A 23,813-nucleotide genomic window follows, 5' to 3' on the forward strand; every position below is an offset into this window, starting at 1 on the left:
GAGCCTATGATTGTACGGTGCAAGTTCGAGCCTATTGGACTATGGGAAGAAATGGAGGCAGACGTGCATGAATCTTCTTTGTACTCCTTCTATTCTTATTATATGGACTGAATAAAAGGGAGCCCATATTATGTAGCCATATTCCAATATTGGTCCTACAAATGTTATAAACGGTGATTTTTTAAGAGCTTGAGAACTTTAAAAAAAAAAAAAAACGCATAAAATTTGCAAAATCTCATCGATTCTTTATTTGAAACGTTAGATTGGTCCATGACATTTACTTTTTGAAGATAATTTCATTTAAATGTTGACCGCGGCTGCGTCTAAGGTGGTCCATTCGGAAAGTCCAATCTTGGGTAACTTTTTCGAGCATTTCGGCCGGAATAGCCCGAATTTCTTCGGAAATGTTGTCTTCCAAAGCTGGAATAGTTGCTGGCTTATTTGTGTAGACTTTAGACTTGACGTAGCCCCACAAAAAATAGTCTAAAGGCGTCAAATCGCATGATCTTGGTGGCCAACTTACCGGTCCATTCCTTGAGATGAATTGTTCTCCGAAGTTTTCCCTCAAAATGGCCATAGAATCGCGAGCTGTGTGGCATGTAGCGCCATCTTGTTGAAACCACATGTCAACCAAGTTCAGTTCTTCCATTTTTGGCAACAAAAAGTTTGTTAGCATTGAACAATAGCGATCGCCATTCACCGTAACGTTGCGTCCAACAGCATCTTTGAAAAAATACGGTCCAATGATTCCACCAGCGTACAAACCACACCAAACAGTGCATTTTTCGGGATGCATGGGCAGTTCTTGAACGGCTTCTGGTTGCTCTTCACTCCAAATGCGGCAATTTTGCTTATTTACGTAGCCATTCAACCAGAAATGAGCCTCATCGCTGAACAAAATTTGTCGATAAAAAAGCGGATTTTCTGCCAACTTTTCTAGGGCCCATTCACTGAAAATTCGACGTTGTGGCAGATCGTTCGGCTTCAGTTCTTGCACGAGCTGTATTTTATACGGTTTTACACCAAGATCTTTGCGTAAAATCTTCCATGTGGTCGAATAACCCAAAACCCAATTGCTGCGAACGGCGACGAATCGACATTTCACGGTCTTCAGCAACACTCTCAGAAACAGACGCAATATTCTCTTCTGTACGCACTGTACGCATTCGTGTGGTTGGTTTAATGTCCAATAAAGTAAACTGAGTGCGAAACTTGGTCACAATCGCATTAATTGTTTGCTCACTTGGTCGATTATGTAGACCATAAATCGGACGTAAAGCGCGAAACACATTTCGAACCGAACACTGATTTTGGTAATAAAATTCAATGATTTGCAAGCGTTTCTCGTTAGTAAGTCTATTCATGATGAAATGTCAAAGCATACTGAGCATCTTTCTCTTTGACACCATGTCTGAAATCCCGCGTGATCTGTCAAATACTAATGCATGAAAATCCTAACCTCAAAAAAATCACCCTTTATAAAGAAGTTGAGAACATAAGGGTCATGTGAAAACCGTTTTATAAATCCGAGTGTCTTATTTGCTTTTTTTTGTTATAATTTCGTCATAATGATTTGTAAAAGTTAATTTTGAGTCAAGAATAATACCTAGGTCAGAGAAAATAGAGAGTTTAGTCAAATAAGAAGAGTCTAATTGATAATTGAAAGTCAAAACATTTTGTTTGCGTGTGAAAAACATTGATTTACATTTGTCTTTGTCTAGTAAAAGCTTATTTCTAAAACACCATTCGCGAAAACTGTTTAGATCATTTTGTAGTAGTAAACAGTCGTCAAGTGAGTCAATACGTTTGAAAATTTTAATGTCATCATCGTAAATTAAAACAGACGAGCTTTTATAACAGAAGATATGTCGTTAATGTACAAAATAAACAGTAAATTACCTAAGTGGCTACCTTGTGGTACACCAGAGTTGGTATACAAATAAGACTGCTCATTCCTAAAAAATTAAGTTTTAGGATCTATTATATAAGTACGACGAAACCCATCTAACAAATTTATCGTTAAAGCCTTGTGATTTAAGTTTGGAAGTTAATGTTTTATGGCACAATTTATCAAAGGCCTTACTGAAGACACATTCAACTTGTTTCCGTTTTTCAAACGAATCTAAACAAAGAGAACTGAAATCAAGGAGGTTAGTAACTACTGACTTATTTTGAACAAAACCATGTTTACCGTCGCAAATTATAGACTTACAATTAAACGATATGAATTTACAAATAATGGACTCAAATAACTTAGCGATGACGGAAAGTTTTGCAATAGGACGATCATTTTATATTTCATTTTTACTACCCTTTTTATGTATCGGTGTTATGTACTAACTCTTCCAAATTTCAGGAAAAATTGAAGATTTGAGCGAATATGAAGAGGACAGGATAAATAGGATACGCATTTTTTCAAAGTATAAGAAGGTACACCATTTGGACCAGGGCTATAACAAACGTCAAGTTCTGAAGCTTCGAACGATTTCATCCTCAGAGATCCAAAGACTAACTGAATTCAGATGAGGGAAATTTTGTGAGAGGGCCAATACCTCAGGCGTTTGGCAGAAGTTCGCTACTTCGAAGCATCTTCGAAAAAAATTTCATTTGAAATTTTTTCAGTCATGTTTTAAGTTTGTTGTTGAAAGACAAGCAGTTTGGATACCCGTCAGTATTTCTCTTACTATTAACATAGCTTCAATAGTTTTTGGGTTGTTTTTTATGTCGGTCTTAGTATTTAAAATACATTCATTATAAAGAATATTTGAATAGTCAATAGAAATATTTCTTAGCTCATTGTATATTACCAAGTCATTATCAGCTTTTGTTTTATTATATTTAATCCAGGCCTTTTTTCTTTTTAAGTTTTTTAGGCAAGAAGTCAAATCATGAAGGAGGTTTAGAAATATTGCGCGGCTTTCGCAATGATGTGGTCTCATAAAAAAAGTTAAAGAGAACACAGTAGAATTTATAGCACATAGCATTAATGTCACAGTTTTTAAACAAATGAATCCAGTTAACATTACATAACAGGTTCATTAAGCTGGGTGATGTCGGTCTTCTTCGACAAGTAGGGTATTGGCTGAATTTACAGAAATATCAGCATTGAGTGTGTCCGAGAAGAATACTAGGTCCAATATTTTGTTAAAGTTGTTGGCAATCCCATTAAATAGGCTAAGTCCACATGAGGAAAGACCGTCAATTGTCAAGAGTTCGTTGGTAGAGGACATGTTTATAGAGATAGATAGTTCTCATGCATCTGTTTAGTCCAGATCAAGTTTGGAAGATTGAAATCTCCTAAGACAACTAACTCGTCTTGTGGCTCGATTTGATCGTTTTTTTTTTGTCTATTCAAATAATTAAGTTTTCATAAACGTTGTTAGGAGAGCTTGGTGGTATATATGTATGTGGCGATAATGTAAAGCAGTCCTGTCTCAGTTTTAACTTTTATGCAAATCATTTCTACATCAGATTGATGAAAGTCGTATTAAATACTTCTCAATTAAATGTAACAGAAACATCTCAATGCTCATGTCATTCATTACGAGCTAAAGGCAATAAGACGGCTATTTTTTCCACACTTAATCATAATCGGATCTTATTGTGTTTTGACTTTTTTAAAAACTAATTTTCTTACGCCGCCGTGCCGTTTCAATATAATTTGTTTTTATTTTTAATGAGGAAACAAAATCAAAAGCGTCGTTTCTGATAAGAACTTTTTTTTACGATTGCACTATACTCAAATGATGAGTTTCCTAAATATTACTAAGAACATTCTTTTGAAACAAAAATGATAACGGTTGTGTGTATTTATAAATTGTTTGGAATTTTTCCTTGTGTCATTCTTCATGCACAAGGTAATCGCTTGCTTAAAGATAACAAAACAACGACCATAATGTCACCATATCGATTTGTTGTCATATTCCATAGAATGTTTCATTGTTTCTACAAAAAAGTGAATGACTCCTTACGAAATTTTACCTTCAATGAAATGTTTTCTAAAAAAGTAAAATAAAAATCCACACAATTTCTATAAGTTCAATATCCTAAATACCTGAAATGGATATCAAACAGCCAAACTTATTTTATTTTGCCAACCCCATAGCCATCATTATCATCATCGTCATCCGTTTATAAGTTCTAGAGCTTTGTTTGGTGTCAATTTATTACGCAATTCCCTACACCAACCCCCTAAAATGGTTTGTGTCACACTAGCTCATTGTAATTCTATGGCTAGCTCTTGTTTCGCATGGCCTATTGAATATCAAAATCATATTAGAGTCGCATCGTTTGGTGTGGGCCGGTCCATGAATGATTATCGTATAAAGATATAGAAGTTCATATATATGTATATTATATATATTATGACAGTGCGCGAAAATGATTAGATACTCCTTTTGCGTGCAACGTTCAAGTTGTGTATAGTCAGTCTCTAATTTCCGGTTGTATTTATTCCAATCACGAATTCGCTTTTGAACCAAGACACTAATTGTGCGGAGAAAGGTGATTGATATCTCGGGCTTGTTTATATTTTTGTGTTGTATGTTGTTTCTTAAAACGATTGAAGGAAATTGACCTGTTAAGTAGTGTTATAGTATGTATGTATGTAGTTAGTAGTTTAAAGTTTAGTTTCGGCAAGGAAGTGTGTCATCATCATCATTGGTTGTACTGTTAACTTTTAATTATGATAGCGTCTCTAAATATGTGGTTATTGTGAGGAAATACTCTTAATAGGGTGTTAGAATAAGACTTGGTTAATTATATTGTTTGTTAGCTTTAAACTTTATTTAGGTTACTTCCTTAGGTTTTCGGAAATGCCTTAATACCTATACCTATAGGGTGTTTCATAACGCGACATATGTATGTTCCCACTACTCCTGTAAGGTTTCCGACGATGAGTTTGAGCTCCATCCAGCTCTTATCGTACTCCGATTTGTCTTCCTCCTTGAGTGAGTGGATTCCAATGCATTGCGTGTCCTGCAACGCAGTCATTGCGTTTTCAAAGTGTAATTGACTGTCACTTGCGCCTTCATATAATGGTGTCAATAGTTATGTTTTGGATAAACGATTGGGCCAGAAAACCCGAAAGATGTTTTGTAGGTACCTTATTATGATAGTTTGCAGTTCTCTGATAATCTTTGTTGTTATTTTCCATTCGTATAGCAGTGCTGATTCAAAGTTTGAGTGGAACAGTTGTAGCTTTTCCTTCAAAATAATAGACAACATCCCGTAAGTCTCCTTAGATTTTTCTCGTGCGGCTAACGATATGTTGTTCGTTTCTGCCATTAATTGAGACAATGTTTCCAAGATAATGTGTAATGGGAACTCTTTACTTTTACTATTGGTTGTTCAGCAATGTTTATCAGAGAGGATGACTGGAAGGTTCCGAGGCTGAACATCTAAATTTGTCCCATGTTGATTTTCAGCCCCACGATTTCTGCGTCTTTCTCTACCCTTGTTGTCATATAATTGAGATCCATTATCCATTCCTGACAACATTACTCGCACACAGGAATGGTTGAGAGTTGTAAGTCACTAGGCCCTAGTTCTCAACGGACTGTTGCGCCACCCAATTTAATTTAATTTAATTATCCTATCAGGTAGCAATCATACATCGCCTACGGGCCTAGATGATTGAGATATGTTTTCAGAGTTTTATTCCTCCGTTTTCTGTCAAGGCTGCTCGCAACACACCACTTCTTTTTAAACTCCTTTGACAGGTTATAAAAAGGTAAAATTACCTCTTATTTATTCAAAATTTGTAATGAATTGGTTTCTATTTCAGTTGTATTTTGGAGTAATTAGAGGGGCTGTAGAAATTTGCCTTTTAATGTTCGCACACTCGTTTGAGACATCGGAATGATATAATTGGGTCTCACTTCAAAAAGCCAAATCGGAGAGCATGAGAAACGCTTTATAAGTATTCATGTTTTCAAATTATCCGTATGGGGAAAGTTTCAAGGAACATAACTAAACTCTGAAACGACTTTATCTATACAAATAAATACATTTGATGGCGCTCCAGCTTTTAAAGAAGCAGGATCTTTTCACTACAAATCCGGCCAATTATTTATTCTAATTAATAAGAAGGACTATTCATGACAAAAAACCAGGAAAAATTCAATGTTTCCCAGGAAAACAATGAAAATAGACCTCTATTATGATAGACTTTCGGACTATCTATCAAGACAATTATACTGAAGATAGGTTCCAAGAATGATTTTAACAGTTCAATACTTACGTCAAGTTTTCGATTTGTCTTTATCGGCCGTAGGGAGTAGATGAATTTTGCCTGGAAATTCATTATATTGAAGATCTGGGGAGTCATTCCGTAATTTAAACGATTATCATTAAAGATATCGTCAATAATTTGCTTCACCTAACTTTGTCACTTCTCCAAATTATATAACAGCGATGACGAACCGAACTCTTCTGTAAGGGAGATAGAACCACTCGGCGAAGCAGATCAACAATTCCGCCTACCCGCCCTCGACGAAGTAAAGATAGCTATAGCTGCCGAACTATTCAAAGCAGCAGGCGATGACTTGGTAGGGAGCATGCACCAACTCATTTGCAAAATATGGTCGGAGAAAAACATGCCCGATGATTTGAATCTCAGCGTAGTGTGCCCGATACATAAGAAAGGAGACCCTCTAAACTGCGCCAACTACACAGGCATCAGTCTCCTTAACATTGCATATAAGATCCTTTTTGCCGTATTATGTGAACGTCTGAAGCCGTTCGTCAATAACCTGATACCAGTGTGGCTTCAGACCAGGAAAGTCCACTATCGACCAAATATTCACACTACTGCAGATCTTGGAAAAAAGCCAGGAGCTTCAAATCGATACCCACCATCTCTTTATCGATTTTAAAACCGCGTATGACAGCATCCATAGGGAAGAGCTCTATAGAGCAATGTCAAACTTATCCGTTTTTGCAGAACGACGATGGAGAATGCACGCTGCTCTATCAAGGTCGGAAAAGATCTCACTGATGCATTTGATGTCAAAAAAGGTTTTAGACAAGGCGATGCATTGTGCAAAACTCAACCGTCAACACTAGAGACACAATCTTCAAAAAGGTCTATCCAACTACTCGGATACGCAGATGATATTGACATAATTGGAAGATCAAAGCGTGATGTCATTGGAGCGTTTTTGAGCATTGCGACGGAAGCGTAGAAGATGAGTTAAGTGGTCAATGAGGGCGCAAGATCAAGTATATGCTGTCATCAAAAAAGAACATTGAACAACAACGTCTTGGACAAAACGTCACCATGGACAGCTATAACTTTGAGGTAGTTAAGGACTTTGTCTACCTAGGCACCACTTTTAACACAGACAACGACATCAGCGCTGAAATTAAACGAAGAATAACTCTTGCAAATCGCTGCTTCTTTGGACTTAGAAGGCAATTGAGAAGTAAAGTCCTCTCTCGAGCATCTAAAATCACCATCTATAAGACAATCATCATCCCGGTTCTTATTTAGGGCGCTGAGGCCTCGAGCCTGTCAAAGAAAGATGAGAGCGTCTTAGGATGCTTCGAGAGAAAAATTCTTCGGGTGATTTTTGGTAACGTACGAATAGATAGAAAATGGAGGAGAAGATATAACGACGAACTGTACGGGCTGTACAGCGACACTGACCTAGTTAACAATATTAAAGTCCAACGGCTTAGATGGGTGAAGACCTCAACCAACTTGGCGTGCGAAACTGGAGACAGCTAGCTAGGGACAGAGCTGGCTGGAGACGCATGTTCGTTGAGGCCCAGGTCTGCCCGGACTGTAGCGTTACCTTAAGTAAGTAATTAAGTAACCGCTTAATAATTTAGAAAACATGTTGATTTGATATTTTTTATATATTGCAAGTAAACGTCTCACTAAAACATTAAAAAACGGTTCTATAATTGTCTGTTTTCATTTTGTTCGGACATATGGGTCAATGTTCCGAAAAAAAAATATAATGCAAACAATATCGCTTTAATTTCTCTACTATTCCAAAAGTTCAAAGACCATCAGATAATGTTGAATCATTTTACTTTCATCTACGTTATACACCTTTTCGTACAGTCCATTGTCAAAAATAATGTACATCTTAACAAGGGCGTTCTCAACAAAGATTACGTTGGCGTTGTTAATGGACAAGCAAATATAATTATGGAACGCAACACATTATTTGTTTTCATTATACATACATATCTTCGTTTATGCATAATAATTGCTACTATTGAGAGTCCACACTCTTCTATTTGACCTTCCGCACTTGGAACTACTTTATGTCTACATAAGTATATCAATGAACACAAAAGGCAACACAAGGCTTTAGTTATAATAATTCAAGCTGAAGAAGGTCATTCGGGATGTCAAAAATTGAAAACCAAATCTATACAAATTTTAAATGTGACCTAGATACTTAACTACTACGACGACGACGAAGACGACCGACCTATTAAAAACCCTCCCACTTATAGATCATCTTCATCATCAATTGAAAGCTGATGTGATGTGTAACTCGCTCGCTTGTTGACGCCCTATCGGAAGCATAATTATTAAAACTATAAGCTTGTCTATGATAATTTGATTGATGATTGCATATTCCTTAAGTAATGCTTTAACATGTCAATTTAAACGGAGAACCACTACTTCAAAACTGACATGAACAGCAAGGCATTCATGGCATTTCAAAAACATGTTTGTTCGCTTAAATTCATTTCTCGACTTGTATATGGAGAAGAAGAAGGTATGTATAAGTTTGTTTATACATATAAATTGCTACTATATATCTGCCGCAGATGCTACCAATTTCAAAACATACACTCGACTCGTGTTATATACTCGACTCGTACATAAAAGTTTGATGTGATGTGAGGAATAATTGCTTGCTCGTGCCCTGGCCTGGTATAGTTTTTCGCGCTTCTGCCTGCTGATGTCTAGAGACGCGGCTAACGCGGTTCCTTTCGGTAATTAAAATCGAAATTATTTCGGAAGAATGATGTAATGATTTTGGTTTTTGTACACGGACATGCTTCAAAGAGGGGTTTCGTGGAGGGGTGGTAGTACAAAGTAGCGAATGAGACATTTAGGCATGAATTATTCCAGTTCCAGCGCAATAGTTAAGAGCGGTTTCGTCGTAGTCGTCATCGTCATCGGCGATTACATCCATCCACCACACATAAACATAAACATACATAAGGCAGCTGCATGTTTATTTGAGGCAACCAAATAGCTTCGGGAAGTAATCCCAGTAGGAAATTTCAAAAAATTCATCGGTGAATCACCAACTTTTTCCTTGGTGAATGGAAGCTACACCCCATGAAAACATGGTGAAAACATCAGTGAAATTAACATGGGGATTGGATTGGCGTTCACCAAGTTGTGAATTTCATGGTGACTGTTCAGAGAGGAAATCACCAAGCAAGTGCATTTGGTGTATTCCAAAGTGAATTTTAGTTGATGAAAAATACCGTGAATTCACACCGGGGAAATCACTGGGTTAGTGGAGTTGCTGATATACTTGTGTACTTTACATTGGTGAAAAATGTGATGAATGTTCACCAAGGAATTCACTTTGCAAAATTGAAGGCCTTTTTCATAAATGAATATTGACCAGTGGTTTCCTTAGGGAAGCCAATGTAACTCATTCACTAATGCAAATTGACCTGGTGAAAAATGTCGTGAATGTGCATAAATGAAGTCAATCATGTTTTTATTATCGAATTATTTTTTACTCATACCTAAATCTTTGGATACAAATATTAAAAAAAAAACAGCCATGTAAATTTTTATGATTTTATTGAAAAAAATGCTGCGAATGAGCAGATTCCATTTTTTAGCTGCTCCGCGGTGACACACAAACTTTTAATGTCCGCTCTCATTTCGTCTATCATATCTTGTTGATTCTATACAAAATGTAAAGCAGATATATAGAAATTTAATTTAATAAAATAATAATAGTTATAATTACCGTTTTCTTAAAAATCCGCCTTGGCTGCTTTGTGGGTGAAAATTCAATGGAGTCCATTGCCGACTGTTTAGATCCGGAAGCCTTTAAAAAAAGAGCAATAAAATAGGATTAGATAATTGTAGAAAGGGATTTGTAATTTAAATGAAATTACCTGAATATTTTTCTTGTCCATTTGAACACAAATTCTACCAATTTACCAAAATATTCACTTTTTTACAATTATAATTTATTTTCTAAACTCTTTTTAATAACTTTAAGCTTTACTCACTTGTTGACACTATGAACAATGAAATTCAACTGAAAACTGTTTCTCGAAAAAACAACAATGCTCTCAAAAAAAAAATCACTTACCCCGAACCAAAAATACTCCATTACCAAGATCGGAATCTTTCGTACGTTTCACTCTCCCAAACCCGTTTGTTTACATTGTTGTATTTGTAATTTTGACAATTAGTCCATGAATAGATGTGAGAACAAACAAAAAAAAAACGATGCCGTGGGCTAGCGGCACTTTGCAAAGCAAAAACAAAATGGGGAGGTTAATATGTTTTTTTCAGGTTTTTCTTTTCACTTTTTTCGATGAAAAAGCCAGTTCTAAGTTTTAATTTTGCAGTCATTTTGTTGATAGCGAACCAATGTACATTTTTGTCTTGAAAAAAACATGTTCAACATCATTTTATTGTAATTAATTCACTAATTTAGAATAATCACTACGAAATTCTTCAAATTTCATAATTAACCTCGAATTATTGTATCAAAGATGCGTTCGAAGAACCATCAAATTAAGGGTGCGAGCGCAATTTATTGAATTCTACTAAATTTACGTAAATGAACGGCTCAAATATTTATTTTGCAATTAAAATCTGTATTAAATTAATTAATCGAAGTATGTAAATAGTTTTCTCCATAATTTAAGTTTGGGACTATTTTTCAATTTCATTTTGATTAATAAATATTAAATTTAAAAAAAAAAGAAGTATAAGCGAAAAATACCGTAGCTATGCATAACATTCTTGATTGATGGAAGCGTACGTGTATTTGCTATCAAACAAAACTATATAACACATCAAAGGAACATCAATGTTTAAAAAAAAATAATCAGAACAGTTATAGCGAACCTGTTTAATAAATGCAGAGCGAATAAAATGCAAATTTTGACATTTATCACAAAATTAAAATGTCAAAAACCGTTCTGAATTCATGCACAACTCATTCAAAAGATCATGTATTCGACTTGAATGTTTATTCTTGACGTACAGAAGTTTTTTTTAGTAAATTCCCACAGTTTAACGCATAATATAATTTTCATTGGTTCCTTAAAAATTTTTAATTACCAAAGTTCAAGTTTAATTATTATTTTTTGAAGGGTATGTATCGTAAAAATGCTGCTTATAATGAAAAAAATAATGAGAATTAATGAATAAAATTAATTTGAAGTCAATGTCTTCTATTATTCCCGAGACATCGAAAACCAAACATCAATTTTTACCAATTTTCCGTATTTTTTTTTTTGTATATTTTAATTTGTATGAAAAATCGGATTTTTATTTAAAAAAAATGTGTGTCGAATGTCGAAAACAATATTTTCTGTGAGAATAAATTAGTTTGAAGCCTATTTTTTAATTTTTATAAAGATATTCGAGTTGAAAATAAATTGTTAACAAGTTTTAATAATGTTCTTTTTAGGTTTTTATTTTTTGTAAAAAATCTACCAATTCGATTTGTCTCAAAATTTTACTGAATATAAAATTAGTTTAAAGCCATAATCTAAATTTTTTGAAGATATTAAAATCGAAGACCAATTTTTACCAACTTTTAATAATTTTTGTTTAGGTTTTTATTTTTTGTAAACAAAACTGTCAATTAAATTTTTCTCAAAATTTTACTGAATGTTGAAAACAATAAAAGTATTTCTTAAAGATAAAATTAGTTTAAAGCCATGAACTCAAATTTTTATAAAGATATTTGAGTCGAAAATCAATTTTTACTAACTTTGAGAAAAACAGAAAATTCGATTTTTCTCAACATTTTACGAGATGTCAAAAACGTTATTAATCGTTCCACAAAATTATTTTGGAGATACAATCATTTTGTATTTTTCTTACATATATCACGTTCTTCTTCTTTAGTATCACGTTGCAATATATTATATACAATTTAATTCAACTCTTTTGCATTTTTTTTTAGCCAAACTTTAGCCAAAACTGCTATGGAAAAAAAAAACAAACACGCAATTTTGTTCAGAGTCCTTTCTGCATTATTATCTGTATACAAAATTTATTTGAAGTCGATATCTCTTTTTGATTTCGACTCTAGGGACCTCGAAACTTCGAAAAATGTCAAAATTTTCATTTTGACAAATCGGACCGATTACAAAAACTTCCTATGGGAAGTTAATACTAAAAAGACTTTATTTTTTCCAAAATTTGTACTTAACCCAAGTTGTCATTTTCCAACGACTTTCTGCATCAACCTCATTCAATTAGTCTAAGGTAAATATAGACGTTTTTTTATTTACCTTCCAACTACACTTCAATTTAAAAATTATTATTCATAGTTTAATGTATGAAATGTATAATTAATCAAAAGATACAATTTAATGCATTTCCACACCACCTTAGACTTACAAATTATTTTCTATGTGTAAATACTTTTTTTGGGAAAAGAAGTTTGTGCAAGCATAGAAAATAATATTAAGTCAAGAGGTATGCATTTTGGCGCGTTAACCGATTTTTTTTCTATTGGGTGTTCGGTTTCCCCTGTAGGCCTATTGCACCCAAACTGAAATAAAAAAAGTTAGTTAAATCTATTTATTGCACTCATTTAGTTTGTATTGTGTGTAACCCTATTGCCTATTTCTATTCCCTAAAGATGCTTTACACAAAGCAACTTATTTTTAAAACATGGTTCTCTCAAATCTCTATTCCAAAATCTAACTACAAACAAAATTCTAACTCTAACATAGTACCTAAAAAAGAAATTTTCAGGAATGTTCCTGCAACAAACAAAACTAAAATTTGGTTTCAATACCTCTAACATTTTTCGAAGAACATCGTTTTCATGAGCAACGGTGGCGAATAAATTGCAAAACTGTTTTTCTATATCTAAAACATAATCATAAAAATTTGAAGGTGGAGCTAAAAGCAATTATCAAACTGCTTAAATGATGAAAATACTAACCTAATTGAAGATTCTGAACTAGCTAAAGTTGGCAATGGAACTTCACAAGTATGCTTCTCGTAGCATTGTCTGTACAACCAACCGCAGACATAAGCAAAACTATTTTCTTTTAAGAAATTAGTTATACTTATATCATCAGTTAAAGTGGCTGTAATACTACTTAAAGGTTCTTTGTCGGAGGGTAAGCAAACCTGCTTAGACACATTGTCTTTAAAAAAACTATCTAACTCTATAAAATTTAATTGCTCACAGTTCCCGGACTTGACAACCCTCAAATATCTAAGTCCCCAAAGCTGTTGAAAAATGGTCACAAAAGAATACGGAGACACCCGCCTATTGTTTCCACCTGAACTTCTAACGTCGCCAAAAAAATGCTCTAAGCAATCCTGATTAAGGTGTCTCGTTAGTATGTAACTAAAATTACATACCTTTAAATGTTCCCACATGGATAAAAGTGCCTCAATGTTAAGTAGCCAACCTTTTATGAACGAAAATTTGTTTGTTACATTCTTACCGCCGAACTCAATGACCTTAAATGAATGTAACATTTTTTTCGCGTCCTGCAGAAATTTTAACTGGTCTTCAGTACAACTGAACTTTGATTGAAAACGATTTCCAAAAGATTTCATAGACGAATTGAAAATATCAAAAATGTCGTTGAAAAAGTAGACCAATTCTGCAGTGCCTTTCATTGTATTAAAGCTTCCTCCTGAGCTGTATAAAGTACTGAGTGCTGAACCTACGGTATGGCTAAAAACTTGGGTGGCATAACGAACTTTCATTCGTTGAAATGTATTGGGATGAATATGATCAATAGTCAGCTTTGGGGCGCAACGCAAACTTAGTTTTGAATCTAAATTGTACAACTTTTCTATATCCTTCCAAGTGGCAGAAGAAGATTCACCAGAACAGGTGAAGGATATGTTATTTTTAAGAAGACAATTTCTTGAGCTTTTTATTAAATGGGGTGCATCGTAAAAACAAAAAATTTTTTGTTTGTCTCCCCCTAGCTCTATCTCAAAATATGGCTTGTCACTACTTATACCAAGTTCTCGGTGGAGGCCCCGAAAGTTTGCTCCTTGGTCAGAAACTACATGAAGTGGGATAAAACCACTTATTTGAAGTGCTTTTATGCACTTAAACAAAAGCTTTTTAAGCATAACGGACGGACAGGCGGAACGGACAAAATAATAAGCTATGGGATGTTTCCATCTCTTAGCTATGCCCTGGGCCATGATAACTAAAACGTTGTTAGCAGGCCATTGTGTTCTTAACTCATCTAACCCATAATCCTCAAATCCTATTATTCTATCTGTTTTCCCACAATACCTTAATTCTGTTTTCAATGACATTTCGTCCATTGAAATTGAACAATACCTAAACATGAAGGGGGCCTGGCTCATTTTAAGCTCTAAGCTTTTAATATTGAAATCAATATTACCAGGTTGGTTTGGCCAATTAGATATAAACGAACTAAGTGTTTTATCTGAAGGCAATCCTAAAGTCTCACGCATTAATCTGTAAGTTACTGGCGAAGTAAATTTTACTGAAAGTGCTAGTAACTTCATTTCGTAAGAATACCTAAAGCCTTTTGGCTGTTTTTTGTTATTATTTCTGAAATTTGTCACGATAACGTAGAGTCCATCAGACAAACTTTCCTTTAATTCCCTTTCAAAACAATCCTTAGCGGATTCTAAGCTAACCTTTAAGTTCTTAACTTGCTCTTCTAGCCTTAAAATGTGAGCATCCTTTTCCCTAACAGTCCGTTCAAGACTATCATTCCGGCTTTCGGAATCTAAAAGATTTTTCTGGGTAGCTCTTAAAGTGCTTCGCAAAAATTCTTTTTGTGGGGTATTATTTCTTAAATGTAATGAAGTTTGTGTAAATGCATCCCTTACCTGAGTAACAAACACATTTTCATCAATTTCTCTTTGGGGCTGTTCCTCTGTACCTGTTGGGAAAAAAAAGTCTTCATTATTTAGTTCTTGAGGAATATTCAATTCTTCAGGATGAAGAATTGATGTATCCCGAATGTCTAAATGTGGAATGTCAGGCATAGCACATCTGGATAACCGATTTTTGGCTGTACTTGTGAACATTATATCGGAAAAATGGTTTTCACACACTCTATGGCTTTTTAACAGGACATTCAGATTAAGCCGCTGTCGCCATAGCTCTCTGCTGCTACGTTAAGAAATAAATAAATAAAATCAAGTTTTTGAAAAAAACAATTATGACTTTCATACGATTTTTTGATGAAATAGGTACTATATAGAAATTTTTAGAAAAACGAATTTAAATTGAAAGTGGTTGTGAGAAACACTTAGAGGAGGATAATTATGACTTAGAACCGTTGGAATTATGGGAAAGGATCAAATAGTTTCGGAACGGCAGGACTTTGTAAGTGGGATTTCATGCATTTCATACGATTTTTTGATGAAATAGGTACTATATAGAAATTTTTAGAAAAACGAATTTAAATTGAAAGTGGTTGTGAGAAACACTTAGAGGAGGATAATTATGACTTAGAACCGTTGGAATTATGGGAAAGGATCAAATAGTTTCGGAACGGCAGGACTTTGTAAGTGGGATTTCATGCATTTCATACGATTTTTTGATGAAATAGGTACTATATAGAAATTTTTAGAAAAACGAATTTAAATTGAAAGTGGTTGTGAGAAACACTTAGAGGAGGATAATTATGACTTAGAACCGTTGGAATTATGTAAAAGGATCAAAAAATTTCGGAACGGTAGGACTTTGTAGTTTGGATAAGCCTAGGGAAAAGTAGAACAAGGTACATTTTCGTTGCGTTTATTTGGAACAAAGATTCAATCGATTTTTTAATTGTTTAAACCATAGCAGCATGGTGGTTCGATTAAGTTTAGTTAATTAAACATATTAATCAATTTATTACCTGTTATCATCAGGAGCACCGAAAGTATGGTTGAAAAATTTACAACCAAGGATGCATACGCGTTTCTTTCGTGATTTGTCCATATTTTGCATATGAAAATGAAAAGCTACGGTACGTCAATTTAACACTATGATTTAAATCCAATTTGTTTTTAAAAAAACAATTTTGATAGCTTTTATAAAAAATCAACAAGTTCGTATTGGAATTGAATTCAAAATTCAATGAAATTATTGAAGTTTCATAATTCACCACGAAAAATAACAGTTAATATTCCGTAGGAAAATTTTCCAAAGTGCTTATTTGGGGTGCCTCCACACTTTGTTTAAATTGGTTTATAGAAAATAAAACAAGCATTTTTAATATTATTGCATTTTAATAATTTCATTCCATTTGAGTGCTATGCACAGACAAAAACATCTTGTTTACTTCTTTAAGCGTTAAAATGATTGCTACTCAAGATATTTTAATACATTTTTTTATAAAATTGAATCAGTGGCAGTAAAATGTTTGAGGAAAACAAACGAATGTTCTATTAAAATGGTGATACAGTCTAGTTATTAAATATTATAAAAAATCAAATATATATTAAAGCATACCTAATGTTTGACAATATGAAAAAAAAATATATATATATTCCATATTTTTATTTTATAAAATATAAAATAACATTGCAGTATAGAAATAGAGTTCCAAAAATTAAAGGAAATTCATAAAATACACAAAAATTGCAATGATTTTTCTTTAGCATTTTTGGTTATTATGCAGAATTATTCAACAGACTTGCTTATGTCTGTTTTGTTGTTCTACAAAGTATTGAGTTACACTTTTGTCCATTTCTAATTATACTTAACCAGTTGCAGCTCATATTGCGTTCGCAAATAATTTAAGTAAACAAAATACAGTACTAATAAATCATTAAATATGTATTTGGTCAGTTTTATTTTAAGTAATATACATTTACAACATTTATTTGGATTGAAATTAAAAAGCTATATAAATCTTCCAATTTAAGACCATGTCAGCACTTCAGATTCTGTTGGTTAGGATTGTTTAGTTTTTGAACGAGGCCATAAAACATTCAAAATAAAGCATTTAGATGTGCCTGCAGACTATAATGAAGCATTTTGATGGGCCGGAACACTAAATGTGAGAATGTGTTTGGTTTTTGCATCATTTCACGCACACTTTCTCACATTTAATGTGTCCTTAGCTTGTAGGCAAACCGAAATGTCAGTCTGAGATTCCGATCTTGGTAATGGAGTATTTTTGCCCCGAACACTGTGCGTTGTTGTTGGAAATAACTTTGTTTCTAAGCAAACCAGGCTGACGATCGCGAATCGAAGTTTTTATGATATGTAAAAAACCCGAACATTGCAATCCTTCAACCATGCGTCGCCATCACCGTCGGTCGTTGTTGTTGGAAATAACTTTGTTTCTCGAAGCAAACCAGGCTGACGAACGGGAACGGCAATTTTTTATTGTATGTAAAAAACCCGAGCATTGAAATTCTAAAACTGAAGCCAATCTCCGTATTATTCAGTGCCAGGTAGAGAAGAAAAAGGCAAATATAAACAAAAACAAAACACCCATCTCGTGCTTCATATCGGGAATGAAATATTTTACAAGGAAAAAGATAGGGTGGATTGTATAATCATAGGAAAAACGCAATGCCTTTCAGTAAGGATTTCATTGCATGCTATTCCTAAATGATTCGAGTAGCTGATTTCCTTGGCGATTTCACACAAAATTTTCATTGGTGAGCAAATTTCCTACTGGGATGAGGAAGAGCAAGAACAAGTGTGCCCAAATATTTAACCTCAATATAGTTTTTGATATGGCGTAATATAATTTTGTGTTCCGAAAATTGAGTGAAACTACAATAGACATGAGCTTAGTGTATACGGAAATCAATTAAAAATGATGGTCAAGTTTTGTGTGGATTACATTTCAACCCTAAAGCTTCAAATAATTGAAGAAAGTCTAATTGTATAATTATTGAAGCATGTCTTTGATACCTCACCATGTCATTGGATCTATACAGATACACGATACAACGGAAGCTACCAAGTTACTGGGTTGGATGAATTCCGATTGTGTGGTCTTCTCATTGTTTGTTTCTAGTTGATAGTGCATAATACTCGAGACTGGGAGATGGGTCATTAATGCTTAATTATTTCGATTGTGCATTTTCATTATACGCTATGCACATAAACCTACATCTCGAGTAAATAAATGCAACTGAATTAATGAACTTAATTCCGCCTCAGCACAGACATTACAATCATCATAATATCGTATCGAAAGAAGAAAATAAATTGCCTTTTCTGTTTTACATATAATTAAGCTTAAAAAGTTGGTGTATGTCATGAAAGTTTATGATTGAGCCAAGTATTCATCATCATCATCGTACTCGTATTTGGATATAGCTGGTATAGTTTGGTACAAGTTACAATATTATACATTTCGATATTATAATACTCCGTGGCATAACTCTGGTAATCATACTTTAATTGCAATTTGTTGTTCTGAAAGTTGTGTACCTATATTTGGAAGGTATAATATGGTTGCATAAGTATCTAGAAAATTACACAAAGTTATGGGGTGGCAGAAAGTTTTTTTTGCTTCTTATTTTGGGAAATTAACGATGTGGCAGCTACAATTGATAGTTGGATAATGAGCACCTAGTTTTGCCAGTAAGCATAGTAAGTTTAATAGGACTTTTGACGGCCTTAAAGGAACGTTGAAACTTTTAGGTGGCCTTGCGATAAGAACAGTTGGAGAGGTGTACAACTGTACAAGTAACGTCGAAGCTAAATAAGGTTAGTCCTTATTCCACTCTATTTTCAAAATAGCTTCCTTTAATTTATCTATATCTATATATTTATATATAAAAATCAATGTCACTTTTCGTTGTAATGTTATAACTCAATAATGCCTTTACCGATTTGGCTAATTTAAATTTTGGTCTTGAATTATTCGTGAAAGTCCAGAGATTGCAGATAAATTTGTGTTATTGACCTATGTATGTATGTATATACAAAATTATAATTATAACTACAATATCAGACATAAATAATTTACATCATAAATTAGAGTTATCGTCGGCGGCGGCAAAAATTAAAATCAGTAACAGTCAGAATAACAATAAATAGGTACCACAAAAAAGGTGGTAAGTTTGGTAAAAAGCAATTTGTTGCAAATTTTCACAATTTCCCATAGACAAAACCCAAGTTTAATAACATTTTCACAAGCATTATCTTTCATTGAGTTCATTTTGACATTTCAGTTATCTAATAATAAAAACGATAAAAGAGACGATAGTGACAAAGTTACTTACTTACTTACTTAAGGTGGCGCTACATTCCGGGCAGACCTGGGCCTCAACCAACATGCGTCTCCAGCCAGCTCGGTCCCTAGCTAGCTGTCTCTAGTTTCGCACGCCAAGTTGGTTGAGGTCTTCACCCATCTACGCCGTTGGACTTTAATTCTGTTAACTAGGTCAGTATCGCTGTACAGCCCGTACAGTTCTTCGTTATATCTTCTCCTCCATCTATGCGTGCGGGACCAACAATCACCCGAAGAATTTTTCTCTAGAAGCATCCTAAGACGCTCTCATCTTTCTTTGACAGGGTCCAGACCTCAGCGCCATAAATGAGAACCGGGATGATGAGTGTCTTATAGATGGTGTTTTTAGATGCTCGAGAGAGGACTTTACTTCTCAATTGCGATTTGCAAGAGTTATTCTTCGTTTGATCTGTGGTCGTTGTTGTCTGTGTTAATAGCGGTGCCTAGGTAGACAAAGTCCTTAACTACCTCGAAGTTATAGCTGTCTTTGTTCAATGTCCTTTTTCGATGACAGCATATACTTGGTCCTGCCCTCATTTACCAATAAACTCATCTTCTTCGCTTACGTCGCAATGCTCAAAAACGCTCCACTGACATCACGCTTTGATCTTCCAATTATGTCAATATCATCTGCGTATCCGAGTAATTGGATGGCCCTTTGGAAGATTGTGCCTCTAGTGTTGACGGTTGAGTTTTGTACAATTCTTTCCAAAACGATGTTGAAGAAGTCGCATGACAGTGCATCGCCTTGTCTAAAACCTTTTTTGACATCAAATGCATCGGTGAGATCTTTTCCGTGCGTTCTCCATCGTCATTCTGCACAAACGGATAAGTTTGACAGGGATGCCAAAACCAGACATTGCTCTGTAGAGCTCTTCCCTATGGATGCTGTCATACGCAGCTTTAAAATCGATAAAGAGATGGTGGGTATCGGTTTGAAGCTCCTTGGTTTTTTCCAAGATCTGCCGTAGTGTGAATATTTGGGCGATAGTGGACTTTCCTGGTCTGAAGCCACACTGATAAGGACCAATCAGGTTGTTGACGAATGGCTTCAGACGTTCACATAACACAGCAGAGAGGATCTTATACGCAATGTTAAGGAGACTGATGCCTCTGTAGTTGGCGCAGTTTAAAGGGTCTCATTTCTTATGTATAGGGCACACTAAATCTGAGATTCTACTCATCGGGCATTCTTTCTTCCGACCATATTTTGCAGATGAGTTGGTGCATGCTCCCTACCAAGTCATCGCCTGCTGCTTTGAATAGTTCGGCAGCGATGCCGTCAGCTCCAGCAGCTTTGTTTGACTTAAGTTTAGATATAGCTATCTTTACTTCGTCAAGGTCGGGTAGGCGGAATTGTTGATCTGCGTCCCCTAGGTTGAGTGGTTCTATCTCCCTTACAGCGGAATTCGGTTCGTTATATAATTTGGAGAAGTGGTCTTTCCATATTCTCAACATAGACTGCGGTTCTACTACGATATTCACCTGATCGTCTTTACAGGCTTCGGTTCGGGCTGGTACCTTTTTTCCTGTTGTGACATCCCTCTATCTCCTCGATCGCTCGCTTCTCATGCTCTCTTTTTTTCCATCTAAGAAGCCGGTGTTCCTCTCTCCTCTTCTGCTCGTAGAGCTCGCAAGCAGCTCTAGTCCTTTTGTGCAGCGCCGTTTTGTGCGCTTGCCGGCATCGTCGTCAAACCAGGGGTTTCGCTGTGGTAGCCGTGTGAAACCTAGCACTTCAGAGGCGGCATCGCTGATGGCTACAGAGCAATGTTGCCACTGGTTTTTAATGCTTAATGCAGGCAGCATAGGACTCCTTAAGAGGTTATTAGAGCCTCGATCGGAAAAGGACATGGCAGTCTCTTGCGATTGTAGCCGTCTAACGTCGAATCTTCTCACAGTACTTCCTTGTTTTGGCTTGGATCGGGATATCTGTAGCCGTACCTTGGCTACAACGAGGTAGTGGTCCGAGTCAATGTTGACCCCTCGGAATGTTTGGATATCCTGGATACTGGAGAAGTGTCGTGTCGTGCGTCGATCGCGAAATCGATCAGCCTGAATCCGTTGTGGGAGGTGGTGTCGTGCAGGCTGTATCTCCCGATTGTTCCACCAAAGATGTCTTCTCTTCCTAGCTTGGCATTAAAATCTCCTAAGACAGTTTTAATGTCATAGCCAGGGCACTGCTCATATCTCTTGTCCAAGAGCTCGAAGAATATGTCTTTGGTGTCTTCATCTTTCTCCTCTGTTGGGGCATGCGCGCATATTAGGCTTATATTAGCGAATTTAGCCTTGATGCGGATTGTCGTGATGCCCTCGCTCGCACTATTAAAACTCAACACTTTTTGCCTGAGTCTAGTTGCAACAACAAATCCACACCCAAATAGACGCTGTCTTTGTTCTTGGTAGCAGTCGCCGTAATATACATCGCAGTCTTTTAGTTTTCGTTTGCCCGGTCCATCCCATCGCATTTCTTGGATGGCGGTAATATCTGATTGCAGCAGTTTAGTGCTTCCGCTAATTGTTCAGCTGCACGTGGTCTGTTAAGGGACCTAACACCGTTTGCTTTGGTTGTTAATAGTGAATCCGTCCGTATCCGAGGCTTGTTGGTGCTTCGCAACTAAGGTATTTTTTACGTGGCCAGGAAGTCACCCCGACGGCACAACCCCCAACCTGTAGGGCCAGATCCTTAGTATAACTCCAAGGATTTGGAGAAAGTTAGTCAAGTAAAATTTTCCTTCATGTAAAGAAGTCCCAAAAATCAGCTGATCATATGCTCTAGATACCTATCTTCTGCACCATCAACTAAAGGTTAATATTTGTGCAGTAAAGTCCAAAGTTAAAAATTAGTGACATCTGAAAAATTAACAAATTGCCTTGGTCTTAATTTTAGTTTCAAGAATGCATTTTTTTAACTGGAAATTAAGAACCCTCTAACATCTGAAAGTACCTAGTACCTAAAAGCTTTTTGATTTGTGAATGCAGTTGCGCTAATTTGACAGTTGACATGACACTTTTTAGAAATGACAATCATTTCTATTCTGTTAAATCAATCATATTTATTGTTCCGCAGTTGTATTATGCAATTATTATCTTGTTATGTCACTTTACTCGGTCATTGACACTTGAATCTGACGTAATCAACTATTTGACACATATAGAACCCAAAGAGCCAATCATCCAAAGTTCGACCTCGAATTCGTATTTTATTTTCGTATAATTTATTCAGCTATTATGACTTTTCTATTCGGAGTACACTGTACGTGCATTTAGGTGTAGTTTTAGTTTTTCAACTTGAATGGGCTGGTGCAGGCAGATTCAAAAACGATATAAAACACCCACCAGGGGTTGATATATACAAAAATGCATGAAGCAGAGGCATGATGCATATCATGTAAAAGCTTTAGGTAGTTAGTCAGTAGGTCGACCGGTGTTTATAGTTCTTATATTTTTTTTCTATTTACGGGCCTTGTTGACGTTGGTGGTGCTGCTGCTTTGCATGTTTTTCACGTCAATTTTTTTATATTGAATGACTGTGGCGCTTCCGAATGCTGTTAAGCATTCAAATGTACACACTCTTTAGTGTTTTGCTTTGATGGAAAGACGGGCAAAGTAGATAGGTAGATGTGTGTATTGTTGATGCTCCTACTTTATACAATACCACAGCAAAGATTTAGTTGTTATATTATGGAACATGGTCGTTTTTAGGTGGCTCTTGTGGTGGGAACTGCCACATTAATTGAGGTTAGCTCATGCAAAGTTATGGAATTAGGTTGGCTGGGGTCAGGGATTAGAGCCGACGACGAGGTACAGATATAGATAGCTCATTATTTTGAATTGATGGGTCTTGTTTCTTTGAATGTCCGGCTTATATACTAAACCTATATCCGGCTTAAAAGGCGCATGACAAGTTGATGCATATATACACTACACACCTAACATAATTTCGAGGAGGTAAAAAAAGGTAAAAACTGAAAAATATGTAGGTTGGTATGTTCTATACGAACATATACATATGTTCATTTATACTCCTTGTTTTTTAAGAGCTTGTCTTGCATCAATAATGTATTGAATGTGTGTTGTGGTTTTAAAATATAAAAGGTAGGAATGGTACCGTACCTGCATAGCATTGTATAAAATACCTACATTATTAAAAATTTCCAGGAATTTTACGATGATAAAACTTTTTGTTTTGCTCATCTTTATGATCCTAAATTGTGTATAACTGTATATGTAATGTCAGAAATCAAAGGATGAACAAAATATGTAAATTATGGAAAACATGCGTTTGGAATTTCCATTTTTTATGAAAAAAAAAATCATATTTTATCTTGTTTTAAGTTGGATTTTTTATTTGTTGATATTGTTTTTGTTTTTTGTTAAAAAAGTTGATGATTTCAAGAGTTTACATA

General features: G+C 35.2%; 1 protein-coding gene and 1 long non-coding RNA gene across 3 annotated transcripts in view; one reads left to right on the forward strand and one right to left on the reverse strand.

Moving 5' to 3' along the window:
- The window catches only part of LOC129943350 (ankyrin repeat domain-containing protein 50), a 113,170-nt gene that overhangs the window by 21,444 nt on the left and 67,913 nt on the right, over positions 1–23,813 (forward strand). The window lies entirely within an intron of this gene.
- Positions 9,817–10,286, reverse strand: LOC129943351 (uncharacterized). The gene is made up of 3 exons (XR_008781222.1): positions 10,117–10,286; positions 9,966–10,046; positions 9,817–9,900 (listed from the first exon to the last, which is right to left on the reverse strand). It is a non-coding gene; the product is annotated as an uncharacterized LOC129943351 (long non-coding RNA).

This window comes from Eupeodes corollae, chromosome 1 (genome assembly GCF_945859685.1).
Source record: "Eupeodes corollae chromosome 1, idEupCoro1.1, whole genome shotgun sequence".
NCBI classification, from domain to species: Eukaryota; Metazoa; Arthropoda; class Insecta; order Diptera; family Syrphidae; genus Eupeodes; species Eupeodes corollae.